The sequence below is a fragment of the Sciurus carolinensis genome, chromosome 10 (assembly GCF_902686445.1).
Source record: "Sciurus carolinensis chromosome 10, mSciCar1.2, whole genome shotgun sequence".
Lineage (NCBI taxonomy): Eukaryota > Metazoa > Chordata > Mammalia > Rodentia > Sciuridae > Sciurus > Sciurus carolinensis.
This window is the reverse complement of record NC_062222.1, coordinates 96,459,923-96,477,319: the sequence shown is the minus strand read 5'-3', so window position 1 is coordinate 96,477,319 and position 17,397 is coordinate 96,459,923. Positions and strand designations below refer to the sequence as shown.

General features: G+C 42.8%; 1 long non-coding RNA gene across 1 annotated transcript; it reads right to left on the bottom strand.

The window, feature by feature from the left end:
* Positions 1-215: 215 nt before the first annotated feature.
* On the bottom strand, positions 216-8,473 carry LOC124994126 (uncharacterized). The gene is made up of 3 exons (XR_007110453.1): positions 8,420-8,473; positions 3,733-3,886; positions 216-327 (listed from the first exon to the last, which is right to left on the bottom strand). It is a non-coding gene; the product is annotated as an uncharacterized LOC124994126 (long non-coding RNA).
* Between the last annotated feature and the right edge of the window lie 8,924 nt (positions 8,474-17,397).

The window sequence follows — 17,397 nt, the reverse complement described above, 5'->3', positions numbered from 1 at the left end:
TGAGGGGGCATAATGGAAACTCCATGTTGGTTGAGCGCTTTTTATTGAGCAGGAAGTCTGTTCCTAAACACCAGTCTCATAAAGTCCACCTGCATTCAGCATGGAACGGGCACGGGTAGTGTTGAAGCCATGAGCACCCATGACAGCCCCAATGCCTTTCCTGCAGCCCTAGGGTCAGTGAACAGAGCCAAATAGTTCCCACACCCTGGAGGTGTGCGCGTACCTGAGCGAGCCGATGAGCTTAAGGAAGACTTATGACCAGGAAGGAGGAACATGGCAGCAGATAATCACCTGGATCTTCTAGAAAATAAACGCCTCGGCAGAGCCCTGTGGGAAATACAAAGAACAACTGAACTTTGAATAGGCTGTGACCATTGAGCCCCGGACAACCACTACTCTGTCCCCTCCTCAGAATGCATTGACATAGCCCTTGGAATTGAGAGGCAACCCTGGGGTGGACAGGGGAGATGAAAGTTGGATTGGCTGAGAAAGCTCTCTTGGCTAAGATTACATGTCTGCAATGTAGACATGGGGGCCCAAGTTAAAAATCAAGCTTACGAGTCTAGGAGTGAAGTTCAGTGGTAGAGTGCTTAGCATGTACAAGGATCTAGGGTCAGTGACCATCTCCAAAATTAAATAAATAAATAATGTTTCCTTAACAGCAAAAAATAGAAAAACTTTGTTTCCTACCAAGTATGTATATTAAAATTTGTTGGGCTACAGTAGTTTTTACCTAGGCATCTGACTGTCTACCACCAGACTATACACTCCTCATGGTAGAGACAATGTCTTTTCATTTCTCACCCCTCAGCACCTATCATTGGGCCTGAAATACAGAGGGCCATGATATTTGGATTCATCCATTTAATGCCTATTCAAGCAGAATAAATGCAACCTTGACAAGTAACCTGGATGAAGTAAGCTGAGATATGGGCACAATCCTTTTCACCAGGGCTTAGAATGTTTTGGACAGAGAAGAGGAGATGGTGAGAGTTGTAGGGAGGTAGACTGTGAAAAATTCCAGTGGATACCTATGATAGTTCACTTTCCATTACTGTGACAAAAGGCCTGAGAAAATCAACTTAGAGGGGAAAAAAGATCTATTTTGACTCATGATTTGAGAGGTTTCAGTGTATTGATTTGGGGCCTGTAGTAAAGCAGAACATCATGGCAGGAAGCTATGTGGTGGAAAAATGCTCACCTCATGGCGGCCAGGAAGCATAGAGGTGGGGGAGGTGGGCACTGGGGAAAAGGTCTAGGGACAAAAATATACCCTTCAAAAGCATTCCCCCAGTGACCCACCTCTTCCAACTAAGCCCCACCTCCTAAACTTTCCACCACCTCCCTATAGCACCACTGCCTGGAGACTAAACCTGTAGCCATGACCTTTGGAGGATATTATAGATTCAAACAAACCATAACAATACTTTTGTTCAATCATCACTGAAAAAAGATAAAGACATAAGGTTCCAGATAAATCCCTTCAGTGTGGAGGAATCAATGCAAGATTTAACCTAAAATAAAATCAGACATTGTTTGTCCAAGCCTGCAAATAGGACAAATTTTAGTGCAGTTAGATTTTTCCTTTACCTCGGTGGTGTGATTTTAGAGAACCAAGCAGCTCCTTGCAAATCTTACCCATCTGCTGTTGCTAGAGATGCCTGATATTCCACTGTCATCACATCTACTATTCCTTTAACTTATGATTTTATTTCTTACTAAAATAAAAGAATTTCCTAACTATTTAGGAACAGAAATACTTTGAGTTGCTATTAGCCTATTCTCCTTGAAGTGACCAAAAGAGGAGTTTTAAAAAAAAGAAGTAATTGCAAGGAGAGGTCAAGAGTAACAGGTACCTAGGGGCTGGGAAAGGGAATTCCCTCAGTGGAAAAAGAGACAGAATGGAGAGCAGATTATTTGGGGACTTTGCAGTTCTGCCCAGGGCCCACTGTATCTGTACAAGAACAGGATGTGGAGTTGGACGTGGGAGGAATTTGAAAAAGAGAACAGAGATGCTACCCCTCCCCCATCTCTCCCCCACATTAGTCACTGGTGTCGTGGGAATTGTCCTGGCCTGCTTGGCAGCAGCCTTCTGTCTTGGATGAGTTGGAGCTTTCTTGAAGGAAGAAGAAAGTCGAGATGGACAGAAATAAACCCTGGAGCATGCACCTACTCACCAAAGTGTTTCCTGGACATGTGAGGCAGAGAAACTGTAAACATGAGACCATCCATCGTGCATATAAGTGGGCGTGAAGGAATAAGGTACATAAACCCAATTACGGGAGCAACGGGATAAGACAGATTTGCTAGAGTGGATTGAGCAGAGCCAAGGCTTGAGTTTTCTGATGAGAAAGCACCACTGAGCTGGGCACAGTGGGCCTGTAATCACAGCAGCTCAAGAGGCTGAGGCAGGAGGATCACAAGTTCAAAGTCATCTCAGCAATTTAGTGAGGCCCCTAAGCAACTTAGCAAGACCCCGTCTCAAAATAAAATATAAAAAGGACTGGGGATGTGACTCAGAGGTTAAGTACCCCTTGGTTCAATCCCCAGTACCAAAAAAAAAAAAAAAAAAAAAAACGGAAAAAAGAAAGCTGGAAGACTGCTGAACTAAATCCAATCCCTGGGGAAGCAGCTCTCACTCTCCAAAGCAAAGAAACCGATGGCTCTAGAAAGCTGAGACAGGCAGGATCTGAAAGATTGACTCCCAAGGAGCCCATTCATCTCCTTGTTTACTCAGGTCTTCTCAAGCACGAAGAAGAGAATCTATTTTTCTCTGTGGGTTCCATTGACAAGACATGGGCTTGTTTTCTCTGTTCTTTTCCATATGAGGACACAAGAAGGCAGTCATCTGCAAACCAGGAAGTGGGCCCTCACCAACACCAGCCCTGCCCTGGCCTTGATCTTGGACTTCCCAGCCACCTAGTCTAATTTAGTATAGCTGCCTGAATTGACAAAGACATCCCTTCTTCCTCACTAATGAAACCCCTATTTTACTGTGACTATCAGTATTTGCTTTTAAATATGACTTTCAAATATTTGCTTTAAAATGTGACCATTCCCAGCCTCTTGGGTGGAAAGGAGTAGGCAGGTGGCAAAGTTTTTGCTGACAAGATGGAAGAAGAAGTTGTTGAATAGAACATCTCTAGAGCTCTCTACTGGGGAGAATGACCTATTTGGCAGACCCTGCAGTACTGTCCCTTCCCCTTCTCCCTTATGTATATGAGGCACACACAGCCTCACTCCATATGTTACAGGAATACGTGCTCCGTCATCCCTCGCTTCATGATAGGAAGACATTCTGAGAAATGCGTCATTGTGCAAATACCATGGAGTGTACCTAAACAAGGTAAGATGACTAGGATGTCATTAGGTGACAGAATTGTATGGGACCTCTGTCACATACGTGGTCTGTGATTGTCATTATGTGGCACGTGACTGTACTCAAGAGCACATCTCAATAACGAAAGATGAGGATGCCTGCAGGAGGTAGGCAGCAGGAATGGGTGGCTGGTGTGGATAGGGAAAAGCGAGAGTGTTGATAAGTTCTTCTGAAACCGTATTTTGTTTAGTTCAACTCCCTGCACTTTAACGTTATGAAGTAAAAGGCTGCAAGGGGGAGACAAAGAATCATGCAAAGTTGTTGCCAATAGTCACATGAAACTCTTAGTATTACACATGGTAAAAATTCATCTGGCATCAGCTAGCTCAGGAAACCATGACAACTCTCCAAACCTCAAATCCTCCCAATCTTGCTGGGTCTGACTTCACTCCTGGGAGTTCTCAAATATCCAGTGGTACAGCAGCCAGCACTCTGTGGATGACTAAGAGGCGAGTTCTCTGCTTCCAATGCTCTCCAGGAAGACGTGAGCAACAGCCCCAGGCTGTCCTGCAGGAAAGACACCACAGCTCTTATATCTCAAATCCAAACACCGCCTTCCTTTCCAGATACTCTGTGCTAGCTTGGGGCCCCACTCAGTTTCAGGGTTTTGATCTGTCTGTACACAGATGTCCCTTTTAGGACTCAGTAGCCCTAACTTCCTGTTTAGGTTCTGTTTTCCAAGTGCGGAGATTGCTGGCTGCCTTCTCCTTCTAAGCAGGGGAGCATAAAGTTAAATCTGTGTTCTGAAAGAAGTTTTTGACTGAAGAACCTGGTGATCAAAGCCTAAAGGAGTAATATGACAGGCTGTCACTTTACCCACCCCTGACAAGCCACACAGCACTATGTAGTCCTCTCCCTCCCTTTGAATTTCCCTGGCCCTATATCCTGCTTTAATTAGTAGAATGAGACAGAAGGGATGCTGGGCCAGGTACTAGGACTTCAGAAGGCCTGGAAGCTTTGCTTTGGCACCGTGGGGGAAACTGGCTGCTACATAGGAAGGCCACTATCTGGAGGTCACCCTGCTGCAAGAAAGCCCACATTAAGGACTAAGGATGTGGTTCAGTGATCGAGCACTTGCCTGGCATCCCTGCTGCCCTGTGTTTAATCCTAAGCACTGGATTAACAAAAACAAAATCATAAAAGAAAGTCCACATGAAGTTTGACAGTGGTTTATTATACAACTAGAGATCCAAAACAAAGAGTTATGATACTATCTTATATTTAGAGTTTGGAAATAGAAAGGTTTGGGGGAAATGTGTTCCTTCACACAAGACAGAGGGGTCGTTAGATGTCTTTCAGCCCATGCTTTAGAGAAGGCGTGGTACTGCAGAATGCCACACGGATCTCACTTCATCTCACATTCACTGTGTTCTCTCCCTCCTCCGCCCCCTGCTGCAGATCCCTGTCCTGTCCCTACGTTTGTCCTCTGCTTCATCCCCCTCCTGTGGGTTTGCCAGGCTACACCATCCACCTAGAAGGTGCCTCCCTTCATCTGTCCACCAAAATCCCTCCCCTCTTTCTGGATGATTAGAGGTATAGCCATTTTGTGAAGTTTTCCATGAATACCCCAGTCCCCACGAGGGCGCTTCCTTTCCTCTGAACTCCACTCCCATAGCATTTTGGAGTGGAAAATCAATTTGGCCACTGGTCATTTTGGAACAGCATTTCTCTTATGCTCTTGAACTACTAATATGTGGTATAACTTTATACCAGTTCATTTCTTGTTCCCCAAATCAGGTCTTAGCTTATCAAGGACATGAACAAGCGTGTCCACTTAATGGAAAGGCAGAAAACACATATTGATTTTAACTCTGTTCACCTGTGTTCTTGAAATGAAGCAGTCTAATAGCTATGTTTTCTTTTTAAGGTTCTCATCAAAATGGTTGTAACAAGTTCAAACTTTGGCCTGAGACTGAGGGGTGCTCTCAGAATGTAGGCCTTCAGTTTTAAAAGTGAGAAAGTCTCATGCCAATGGGAGTCTTCCTCCCTGCATATGAGGGTATTGCCGTGTGTAATTCATACGGTGCCCCACCCAGGGTTTCCAACAGTGGAACAGTTGCCCAATCCTATCTTCACATAAATTGCTTCCTGCACCCTATAAAGTTCAAACAGGTGGCCCCCTAAACAAGTTTCACTATCATTTAAACTTGGTAGAAAGGTGTTTGAAAACCATTTGTGGTAATTATATGTTACCGAACTGGAGGTTGTTTTCCTAGTAGCAGTTATAAAAAGGAAGGTTAAAAACTTGCTGGATTTTTTCCAGCGTGGTTCTAGAGAGAAACTGTACATGGCAAACACAAGCTGTCCAACCCCCAGAGAGGCTACTGTGTTCCAGCCCACAGCAAGAAGTGCAGTCTTTTACTCATGCCTTCCTTAGAACATTCCCCATTGTACATTGCTTTGAAATTTACTTATTTGTGTGTCTCTCTACCTCCCAGTACTGAAAGCTTCTCAACCACAAGGGCTGGCATATTTATATGACAACATGAATAAAACATTCACGACATGTCAGATGGTGTTCTCTGATTTCTCACCAAGGTTAATCCTCATGTGTCCTCTATCAGATAGCTGCAATTATTATACCCCTTTTAGAGATGAGGAAACTGAGGCACAAGGTAATTAAGCAACTTGCTAAATGAATAAATGGCAGAGTTGGAATTTGAAGCCAGACAATCTGGCTCCAGAATGCGTCTTAATTACTTACATAATCCTGTCTGGTCTTTATTTATCATATTCACAGCACCTAGCCCCATTCCCGGCATGAAATGATGCTGAATAAATAAATGAATGATTACCAGTTGTATAACAATCATATTCTAGAACATTCATGGGGAGTTCAAATTTAAAACATTCAGTCACATCTTAAAAAACATGCATTAAGCCACGTGAGATGATGCGTCCTGCTGGGTACAGTGGTGTATGCCTATAATCCCCACAACTAAAGGGAGGTTGAGGCAGGAAAATGGAAATTTTGAGGCCAACCTGGGCAACTGAGGGAGACTCTGTCTCAAAATTAAACAGAAATGTAGCTCAGTGATGGAGTGAATAGCATGTGTGAAGCCTTGGATCAAATCCCCAGTACTGAAGGAAGGAAGGAAGGAAGGAAGGAAGGAAGGAAGGAAGGAGCATCTAGATTTGGGGGTCAGAAACTGTGGCACTGTTCCCATGAGATTATTAGCTCTATTCACTCTGAGTCTACATTCAACAAGTGCTGTAGCTTGAAAGTGTCTCACAAATTTCATGTATTGGAAACCTAATCCCCAAATTCACATGTTAATGGCATTTGCAGGTGGAATCTTTGGAAGGTGATTTGGTCCTAAGGGCTCTACCCACATGAATAGACTAATCCATTCATGGGTTATTGGATTAATGGGTTGTCCAGAGAATGGCTTTGTTATGAAATTGAGCTCTCTGCTCTTACTCTGTCTTGCCACGTGGTGCCTTCCACCATGTAACAATGCAGCAGGAAACCCACACAGATGCTAGGGCCATGCTATTGAATTTGCCAGCCTCCAGAACAGTGAGGGGTGGGGGGAATCTATACAAGCTTTTCTATAAGTAAATCTTACCCACTATCAGGAGTTTTAGTTCCAAAAATAAACTAAGACAACCAGCCACCATCAGATGAATGTTTTTTAGTTCAGTAGATCTTAATAGCAAGAATGGGGTGCTCTGGACAGTGTCCAATGCCAGGCAGAGAGACATCAAGTGTTTTCAGATCTTATGTGATACGATCAAATTTGAAACTGGAATATTCTTGAAAATATCTATTTGCAAAGATTTGAGCCAATCAAAAGATTTGAGACAGGGGCATAGGGTGGAGTCTTCTTAAATGTGTTATCATTAAGTGTAAAAGCCCTTGGAAAAGTTTCGAAGAGTTGTATGTGGGGAACCTCTAATTGGCTTTACTGCGCTCCCCATTCTTATGTTAAAGTCTTAATCCTCAGTTCCTCAGATGTGACTGTATTTGGAGAGAGTCTTTAAAGAACTTTTAATAAAATTAAAATGAAGTCATTAGGATGGGTCCTAATTGAATATGACTGGCATTCTTACGAGAAGAGGCCATTTGGACACAGAGAGGTATAGAGGAGAGACCATGTGAAGACACAGGGAAATGATGACCATCCGCAGGTCCAGAGAGGCCTCAAAAGACACCAACACTGTGGACAGATGTCTGGACTCTAGAACACTGAGAAAATACATTTCTGTTGTTTACGTCCCCAAGTCTGTGGTCTCCTTTGTTACAGCAGCCCTAGTGAACCAACACAGGGCTCTAGTCAGAAAGGCTCCTTGTTAGGAAACTCTTTCATGGAAGGACTGCTTACCTTGTGCTGCAATTTGGTCTCCCAACGTTTCTGCCTAGGACTCTTAATTTCAGACAACTTTTAACAGCAGTGGCTCCCAAAGTATGTTCCATGACCAACAGCATCAGCCTGTCCAAGGAACTTATTAAAAATTTACATTATCAGGTCAGGTGTGGTAGCCCAAACCTGTAATCCCAGCTACTTGGGAGGCTGAGGCAAGAGGACCACAAATTCGAGACCAACCTCAGCAACATAGTGAGACCCTGTCTCCAAAAGAAGAAGAGTAGGAGGAGGAGGAGAAGAGGAAGAAGAAGAAAAGAATAAGGTAGTTCAGTGATAAAGTGTTCCTGGACTCAACCCCCAGGACCAAAATAATAATAATAATAATAACAACAACAACAACAACAACAACAACAACAATAATAATAGTAATAATGTATAAATGTGTCTGAGTATTACAAAACCAAAAATAGCATAAATTCTGACTGGTGCCACCATTCTGTCCTCACTAAGGAATAGGAAAAACTTTAGACAAGTGAAGCTATTGTAAATATTTCTGCCTTGGTCCAATATGGACCCACTCCCCTTTCTATCAACCTATGCATTTTTTGATAATGCTCTTCCATGTCCACATCAGTCTTTTTTGGAAGGAATAATTCAAGATGTATACTCGGTACTGAAAATTTTGTATCATTATAATAGGTTAAATACCAGATCAAGAATAGAACTGACTCACTCCAGTGTAGAGCTGCTGCTGGTACCTCCCAACTTCCCCTCTGCAGGAGGGCACCAGGTCACTGCATCCAGAGGGGCTGAGAAGAGGGAACAGACATTGCCTCCTGGTATGGTTTGAGTATGAGGTGTTCCCCCAAAGCTCCTGTGTTAATGCAGTAATATTCAGAGGTGAAGTGATTGCAGTTTGAAAGCTGTAACCTAAACAGTCCGTCCTGCTTTGAATGGGCTAACTAGGTTGTAACTGTAGGCAGGTGGGGTGTGGCTGGAGAAGGTGGTCATTAGGGGTGTGCCCTGGAAGGGTGCATCTTTCCTGTGGTGCTCTCTGCTTTTCAACTGCCATGAGCTGACAGCTGTCCTCTGCCACGCTTTTCTGCTTCATCTCGGGCTGAGAGTAATGGAGTAAGTCAACCATGGACTGAAACTCTAACACCTTGAGTCAAATAAACTTTTTCTCTTTTAAGTTGTTCTGGTGGGGAATTTTGGTCACAGCATTGAAAACCTGACTAATGCACCCCCACTGCAGCAGCTGCACCCACAATACAGAGAATCGGGCTTGTGGTAGTGGGTGGAGGGGTTGTGGAACAGACATCCCATCCTCTGCCCATCCTGTTTTCCCCAAGGAGTACATCCATGTGGTGTCCAACAATCATGGCACATAGAGCACAGCTAACACGAGCACAGTGCCCCTGAATCTGTGGGCAGGAGGGTAGGACCACCTCCACACACTCTTCTACCCCAGACTCACATCTTCATTATCCCTTTCTCCAAAGCCATTGCACCCTCCTTTGAGAATGTGTAGCACAAGTAGCATCCAGAAAGCGTCACCCCTGCCCTGATGCACCCATCCTCCTATGGACACCAAGAAGGACCTGAGACCCTAGTTGACACTTCAAGGAGATTGCCAAGCACCCAGCACACTGTGGCAGAAGCAGCACTGGCCAAGCACATACACCCTGCTCTACCTAGAGTGCTGGCCCACAGGGCGAAGACACCCAGGAAGTGTCGCTGAGGCCATCCTGGCTGTCCTCAACGCCCCCTCCCCAGTCAAGCTTGGGGAGTCCTAGGTCTTCCTGTGATCCTGGAGCTCATATTGGAGGGTGCCCCTGCCCCCACCTAGTCATACCTTGGCATCTTGTCTGTCCTCCACTGTGCCTTAAGGACTAGTTCTGGCACTCCCTTGCTGGGGTAACCCTGGATGCCTTCTCTGAATACCTGTGTCTCCTGTGGGAAAAAAAAAGTGAAGGTTGTCACAATCAAAATGAAGTCACTTGTGTCAACCCTAACATAAATAAATAAATAAATAAAACTGAGAAGTTACCAAAGAATGGTTCTCAGGTATGATGGCCTGTTACTGAGTCTCACAAAAGACTGTGAACCACAAGCTTGCAGAGAGGTCACCTCAACCTTGTACAGATAGCACTTTTGCAAGGACATCTGTCCAGGTATTGTCAGTTTTAACTTTGGACGGATGCCATTCTTGTTATTAATCACTATGGTCAAGGCTTATTGTTTTAAAATATCTGATGGAACCCTCCTCATTTTCATCATTAGAAACTTCCTCTTCTTCCTGGGCGCAGTGGTGCATACCTATAATCTCAGTAACTCCAGAGCTTGAGGCAGGAGGATCATAAGTTTGAGGCCAGCCCGGGTAATTTAGCAAGACTTTATCTTAAAATAGAAAAAGGACTAGGGATATAGCTCAGTGGTAAAGTGTCCCTGGGTTTAATCCTCAGTATTGCAAAAAACTTCCCCTTACAATGCTTGGCAATTCCCAAATAAATATCATTATTCTTTGGGAAAACTTTCTGTTTGATTGTCTCTGATTGGTTGATCTGATTGATTGATACTCCTTAACAGGCTTGCAGGGAAAGGACCCTGCTCTTCTTGGAAAGACCAGGTTCACCAAGGCCAAGGTTGGACCCCACCCCAAGAGACCAGACCATTACCTCTTTCCCAATTTCCCACTAGTGACCAGTTCATCTGACTTTCCACAAAGGTATTGCTGCCCATGGTGGTGCTTCCTCTCAGATGGGGGGCTCTCAGCCCCCTCTAATCTCTGCCTCACTGTTCATGGGATCTCTTCCTTTCCTAAGGAAGGAGCCACAGAATCCTAGGGGGGGAAAATGAATGTGCCCTTACCTGCCCCCATGTGCCCAGGCCTTACGCATCACATCACTAACTGACCCAGTCTCCCTGCTCTGGGGGCCTTTCCTAACCCACCCACATCAGCATCAATAAAACCTCCTGTCTGTTGGGGCAAGAAGAGAATCAATGCTATCTTCACAGCAGCTGCCACTTGTCTTTAAAGGACTTCTTTCATTCTGCATGACTTCTGCTCTTTTGTTTCCGGGAGGTAATGCAGACTGACTTTCAGGCAGGCAGAGAACCAATTCTGGGTAATTCTTCAAAGTACCTGGAAAGTCTCCTCTAATGTTTAGGAGACATTGATTTAATAGTTATTTTCTGAATGGCACTATCAAAGTCCTCCTGGAAGGAGCCTCTCAATGTTTTTCCATCTAACACTTACACACCCACAGTGTGGGCTTCCCTGGCCCCGTAGATAGGAGACTCCAAGGCTTGGTGAATGAAGGCCTGACAGTATTCCTCTGTTTCAGATAAATGTTTCTAAAGTTATTAGTTTGTAGCTCAGTCATTCTGATTTCTTATTTCTGTAATTAAAATGAAATGAGGCAGGGGGCTGGGGATATAGCTCAGTTGGTAGGGTGCTTGCCTAGCATGCACAAGGTCCTGGGTTCAAGCCCCAGCACCACCAAAAAAAAAAAAAAAAAAAAAAAAAAGAAAGAAAGAAATGAGGCAAAGAGCCTAGGGTGAAATTCTGATATAGAGCAAACTTGACCTTATTAGCATCTCTCCTTTATGCCTTTGTTATTTACAGCCCCCTTTCCAAGGGGGAGACATATTGTCAACTCGTCTGAGTTATGCTGCCGAGGATGCCCAGTAGGCCTCCACCAAGTCCCAGCTACGTGAGCCTATGTAGGCCGCCAGCCACACTGTGCTGAGAATGCTAAGGCTCACTCCAGGCCCTGAGAAGATGTGTCACAATAGATTAGTAACACTTCCCATAGGCCGGGAGTTCTCCTGGGATTTTGCCTAGAGTTTGCTATTTCTATCTTAACTTTCTATGAACTATCTGCACAATAAAAGAAGAACCTGAAGAGATAAGAGTTTATTAAAAGACTGGTGGGAGGTGGGGTGCTAGGGGGGTACCTTAGTGGTAGAGCACTGGCCTAGCATGTACCAGGCCATGGACTCAAGCTTCAGCACAAAAAAAAAAAAAAAAAAGACTGATGAAAAATAGAAGTTCAGACATTTGTACAATGTCAGTGAGACATATTTTAGGAACCTTATAGAAAGAGAGTCGAAGAAGGTGGAAGAAACATCTGTTCCCCAAAAATGATCAGTTTGAAACAAAGAGAAATTGCTAATTCACTAATTTCCACTTTATGGACCTAATATTAATTCAAAATTTTGATTAAGGGTATAAAAAATGTCCAAGGTGTTGTGATTCCATTTTCTGATGATCTGATTTCTACTTAGCATCAACTTTCCATGCCTCACAAGAACCCCTTGGTCAGTTGCTTATTTATTCTTTTTGTCTGTGCTGTAAGCCAAGAGGCCTGAGGAGGGCTTATATAATTTTGTCTTTCTAATGGACACAGCCCTTTGTTGCTGACTTGATGGGCATGGATGCCTCTGAAGGCCCTGAGTGGGGAAAGCTTGTATGGTGCCTCCTTGTTCTTCTTTTTCAAGAGGAATCTGTTGCCCAACTCTATAAACAAGATTTTAACCCTCTCACTCAGCCCCATCAGGACCTTTTGACAGGGCTTGGTCCAGGTCACCAGGACATGTGAGGTCATTAGTACTTGATCCCATTCATTCTGGGGTTTTTAATATGAGCTTTAGTTGCTACAATGGAGCTTTTATTGCCTGTAATAAATATCATTAAAGTGGAATAAAAAGTCAACCCATTTTAAATCATGCACAAAAAACATACATGAAAGTACTTTGTAAAGTATAAGAGACTTCGTAAACTGTATAACTAAACAAACACTGGATCTTATTATGCTTTGTCTAAAGTAATACGTAAGCAGAAATATCCTTGAGGATGAAAGCCCATGAACCAGAGGAGGATTGTAAGAAGAAGCACAAGAGAAGAAAGGCTGGAAACTTCTTTATAAACTCACCTTCTGCAGAGAAGCTTCAGGGCTATCTTTGCTCTGGTCAGCTGACCTTGAACCCTCCCCTGGAAGCTTTTCAATCCCAGCTTTTTCAGCCACAATTGAAGACCTTTCCTTAATCCTACCCAAGAGGGCAAAATTGCTTCAATTTGGTTTTTTTATTCCCTATCTTTTTACCCAGATCCCTAACTGGACCTTTGCTCAGCTTCATCACAGAAATGGTGTCTTCAAAGAACCAAAGCACAAGAGCCTTAAGAAACTGTGGGCAGCCTTGTACAGTGGTGCAGTCCTGTAATCCCAGCTATGGGGAGGCTGAAGCCAGAGGATCTCAAGTTCGAGCTCAACTCAGCACTTTAGTGAGACCCTGGTTCAATCCCCAGTACTACCAAAGAAAGGGAGGGAGAGGAAGAGGGAGAGAGAGGGGGAGGAAGGGGGGGGGGGGAGAGAGAGAGAGAGAGAGAGAGAGAAAGATATCGCACAAAACAGTTTGCGGATGAAATGTAACTCCAACTAGCAGCATCACCTAGCTGTTAGCTGCCTGAGAATCTGAGCCACTGAGAGCTGTTTCTCAGGGAGCCACTGCCCTCTTGTGTCCCAGCACTGTCCAGGAAGGATTCCAGGAAGGAACCATATTTGGGTCTTTCTGCAAAAGATTATTGGTGGGCTATTTCTGGCTTTTGGATTTGGTGGTTCAAATAAGACTTCCTTCATCTTGTGGCTTTAAAAATCATGACCTTCCTTCTTACTCTCTCAACTTTTAGAAAGGCATATTTTATTATAATTAGCAAAGCAATATACACTCCTTGAAGAAATTTGTGTACATTTATTTAATTTTGTTAATGTTCTGATGTGTTTCCTTCCCAAATATTCTTTCTACATATAAGGAAATCTAATTTTACTTGGAAATGAAAAAAAGCCACAGGAACTATGAAATTTAATAATCTAATTTTATTATAAATGTCATATGAACATGATCCTCTTCCCAGTAAGAAAAATCAACTTTTGAATCTACTAAAGTATAAAGAAACAGAGTTGCTTTTTTCTTTTAAATAATCTAGAACAAAAAGGACAGTGCTTTAAATCACAGGATCCCTTAAAATTTGCCTGTTATTTTAATGCTACAGTTTAGAATTCTATAGTGAATGTGACTATTAGACACATTAAATTGAATATTATCTCATTTTCATCAGAAAAATAAAACTCTGTGATCTAAACATGATACATGAGTTATGTAATCTTGCAGTCTAACAGATTAAATTATTGTTAACTGCTTTCAAATGCTATTTTTTAAAAAAATATTTTTTAAATGTTGATAGACTTTTATTTTATTCATTTATTTATATGTGGTGCTGAGAATCAAACCCAGAGCCTCACACATGCTCTCATTCATTGTGTGTGTCATCTAGATGTAAATACAATACAGTTTAAATGTGACTGTATGAAGTCAGAGAGAAACTATGAATGAGAACTGAAGGAAGCTTAGTTAGGTGCAGTGGCACACACCTCTAAACCCAGGAACTCAGGAGGAGGATCCCAAGTTCAAGGACAGTCTTGACCGCTTAGCAAGACCCTGACTCAAAAAGTTAAAAATGAATGAAAAGGACTGTGGCTAAAACTCAGTGGTAAAGTGACCCTGGATTCATTCCCTAGTACAAAAAAAAAAAAAAAAAAAAAAAAAAAAAGCAACAACAAAGACAGAGAAACAACTAAAGGAAGTTTAACACAGCCTTAGATAATTTGTCTGATTATTTTCTTTGAAGAATCTGAGACTAAGAGAGTACTTGACTACTGACCAAGACTTGATCCTAACTGGGTGTTTGAAGAGGAATGTGTGAAAGGAACCCTGGAATAGAGGTTCTCAATCTTTTTGATACTGAGATCACTTTAATTCTACAGGAAGAAAGTTCATGGGCCACCTACTTCTGCTTATCACTTTGAAAAGTCATCTGTGAACATTTTGCCATTTTCAACACAGGAAAATGAAACTTCCTTTTCTAAAAACAAAGACTGCCTATAGGAAGTAGGTAATATGGCAATTTAAATGAGCCAGCTACTGGCAATTGCAAGTAGCCAGTATTATGCATACTATTATCATATGTCCAAAATAATGTTGTGTAAGCTTAAACAATGTTGCCCCCAAAATCTACTGAGCATTCAAGTATTAAAACAATCGTTATTTCACTGTAATGTGATACATGAATATTCGAATAGCATTCTGCCCCTCAAAATTCATATTTTCCTCACGTACAAATACATTCATTTCATTCCCATGACCCCAAAAGTTTAAGTCATTCCAGCAGCAACTTTAAGTCCAAAGTTTTATCTGAGTCAGAGATGAACGAGATTCAAGGCATGATTCATCCCCAGGGAAATTCCCCTCCGGCTATGAGCCTACGAAATCAAACAAGTTATGTGATTCCAAAATACAACGATGGGACCCAGATAGGATAGGCATTCCCATCAGAAAAAGAGAGAGAGAGAAAGAGAGAGAGAGGAGGGAGGGGGGAGAGAGAGAGAGAGAGAGAGAGAGAGAGAGAGAGAGAGAGAGAGAGAGAGAGAGAGAATGGGAAGAAGAAATGACTAATATAGGTCCTGACCAATTCCAAAATCGAACAGAGCAAATGTTAAATCTTAATACTCCAGAACAAACTTCTTGGACACCCTGATAGATAATATGATGGTCATTGATTTCTTTTTTTTTTTTTTTTTTTTTTTTTTGCGGTGCTGGGGATTTGAACCCAGGGCCTTGTGCTTGCAAGGCAAGCACTCTACCAACTGAGCTATCTCCCTAGCCCCAGTCATTGATTTCTGGTTCGGGCCGTTCACACTCTGGGCAGCCCAGCCTCCATGGCTTTGCTGGGCATGATCTGCACAGCTGCTCTCACCTTGGGCATCAGGTGCCCGTGACTCCCCAGGGTTGGAACTGTGTGTTGTTGGCTCTGCCAGCCTGAGGTCTCAGAGCCCTAGGGGGGCTCTCTGCCTTGGCCCCTGGCGTCCACTGGACAGTGCCCTAGGTGGGGCTCTCTGAAGACCTTCTTCCTTCCTAAAGGCCTCACCTCTTAATATGGGGCATTCAGTTTCAACATGAATTTTGGAGGGACTCAAACTTTCAAACTGTAGCACCTACCATGCATGGCCTCTTTTTTTATGCTCTTCTTTTAAATCCATTTTTTATTCTTTGAAAGAAAAGATTCAATATCTATATCATGGTATAGTAGAAAATACGTACCTGTCTTGGTCCATTCGGGTTGCCATAACATAACACCTTTGACTGGGTAATTTATAAACTATAGAAATTTATTGCAAATGGTTCTGGAGACTAAGAAGTCTAAGACAAAGGAGCTGGCAGATTCCGTCTGATACAGGACCACTTTCTAGTTCATAGATAGCAGCTTCTAATCATGTTCTCACATGATGAAAGAAGCAAACAAGCTCCCTCAGGACTCTTTTATAGGGGCACTAAATGCATTCATGAGGGTCATTTACCAAAGGGCCCCAACTCTTCATATTGAGGATGAGGTTTCAACATACAAATTTTGAGGGACACAAACATTAGAGCATGGTGATATCTCATATATTTCAGCGGAATTTGTGTTTTATATATGTCTTTTTGGGGGAGTAGGGGAGGGCACAAGGGATTGAACCCAGGGGCACTTAACCACTGAGTCACATCCCCAGTCTTTTAAAAAAAATTTTTTTTTAAAGACTTTTGAGACAGGGTCTCACTAAATGACTTAGGGCCTCACTAAATTGCTGAGGCTGGCCTTGAATTTGTGATCTTCCTGCATCAGCCTCAGCCTCCTGAGCCACTGGGATTAGAAGCATGTACCACGACACCCAGCATTATAGGTACTTTTCTTTATATGTTGTATTTTTTAGATTTTGGAGCTAGGGATGGAACCCAGGATCTCCACATGCTAAGAAGGAGTAAATACCACTGAGCTACACCTGTAGCCCTGGGATTTACATATTAGAACAGTCTATGGGGATGACTTGAGGGATCCAGAGATCTACTTGAATAGCCTTTAATGAAAGTAGTAATGTAGAGTGCTCTACGGTAGGGTATGTAAGAAAATGGAGCCCACCATTACCAAGAACCAGCTCAGCAGAGTCGCGGGGGCAGAACGAACCAACACCACAGGTGTTGGGTTCATGGCACTGATCCTTCCAGCTTCCAGTTTCTCTTACCATCTCAGTGGAGAACTTCACTCTGATAGACTACTAGGAAGAATGTCCAGTACCGCAAAAAAAAAAAAAAAAAAAAAAAAAGAATGTCTCACACCCCAAGGAAATTTGCCAGTGATAGCTCCCATCTCCACTCTAGCTCTCTTCTAAAGGAAGAAGGGGACAATCACAAAGCTGAAAACTAACACCAAGTCGGTCATTAACTGCAATCATCATCTTGATCGCTACCAACCAGACCCAGAGGGACAATGTTGTTTTGAGCAAATCTCTTAACTCATCTGCTGCTCGGTTTTCCCTTCTCAAAAATGAGGAAGTTAGATCGTTTGTACCTAAATCTGTTGCAATTCAAACATTTGGTGTTTGTGATCTATCCCTGAGGCTCTCAAGAAAGGAAAAAAAAAAAATAGTTTGGTTATCAAGAAAAATGTCCAGTGTATCAAAATAACTTTTTTTTTTTTTTTTTTTTTTTGGGTGCTGGGGATCGAACCCAGGGCCTTGTGCTTGCACCGCAAGCACTCTACCGACTGAGCTATCTCCCCAGCCCCTCAAAATAACTTTTTATTAAAAAAAAAAAAAGACAAAACAATTAAACAAT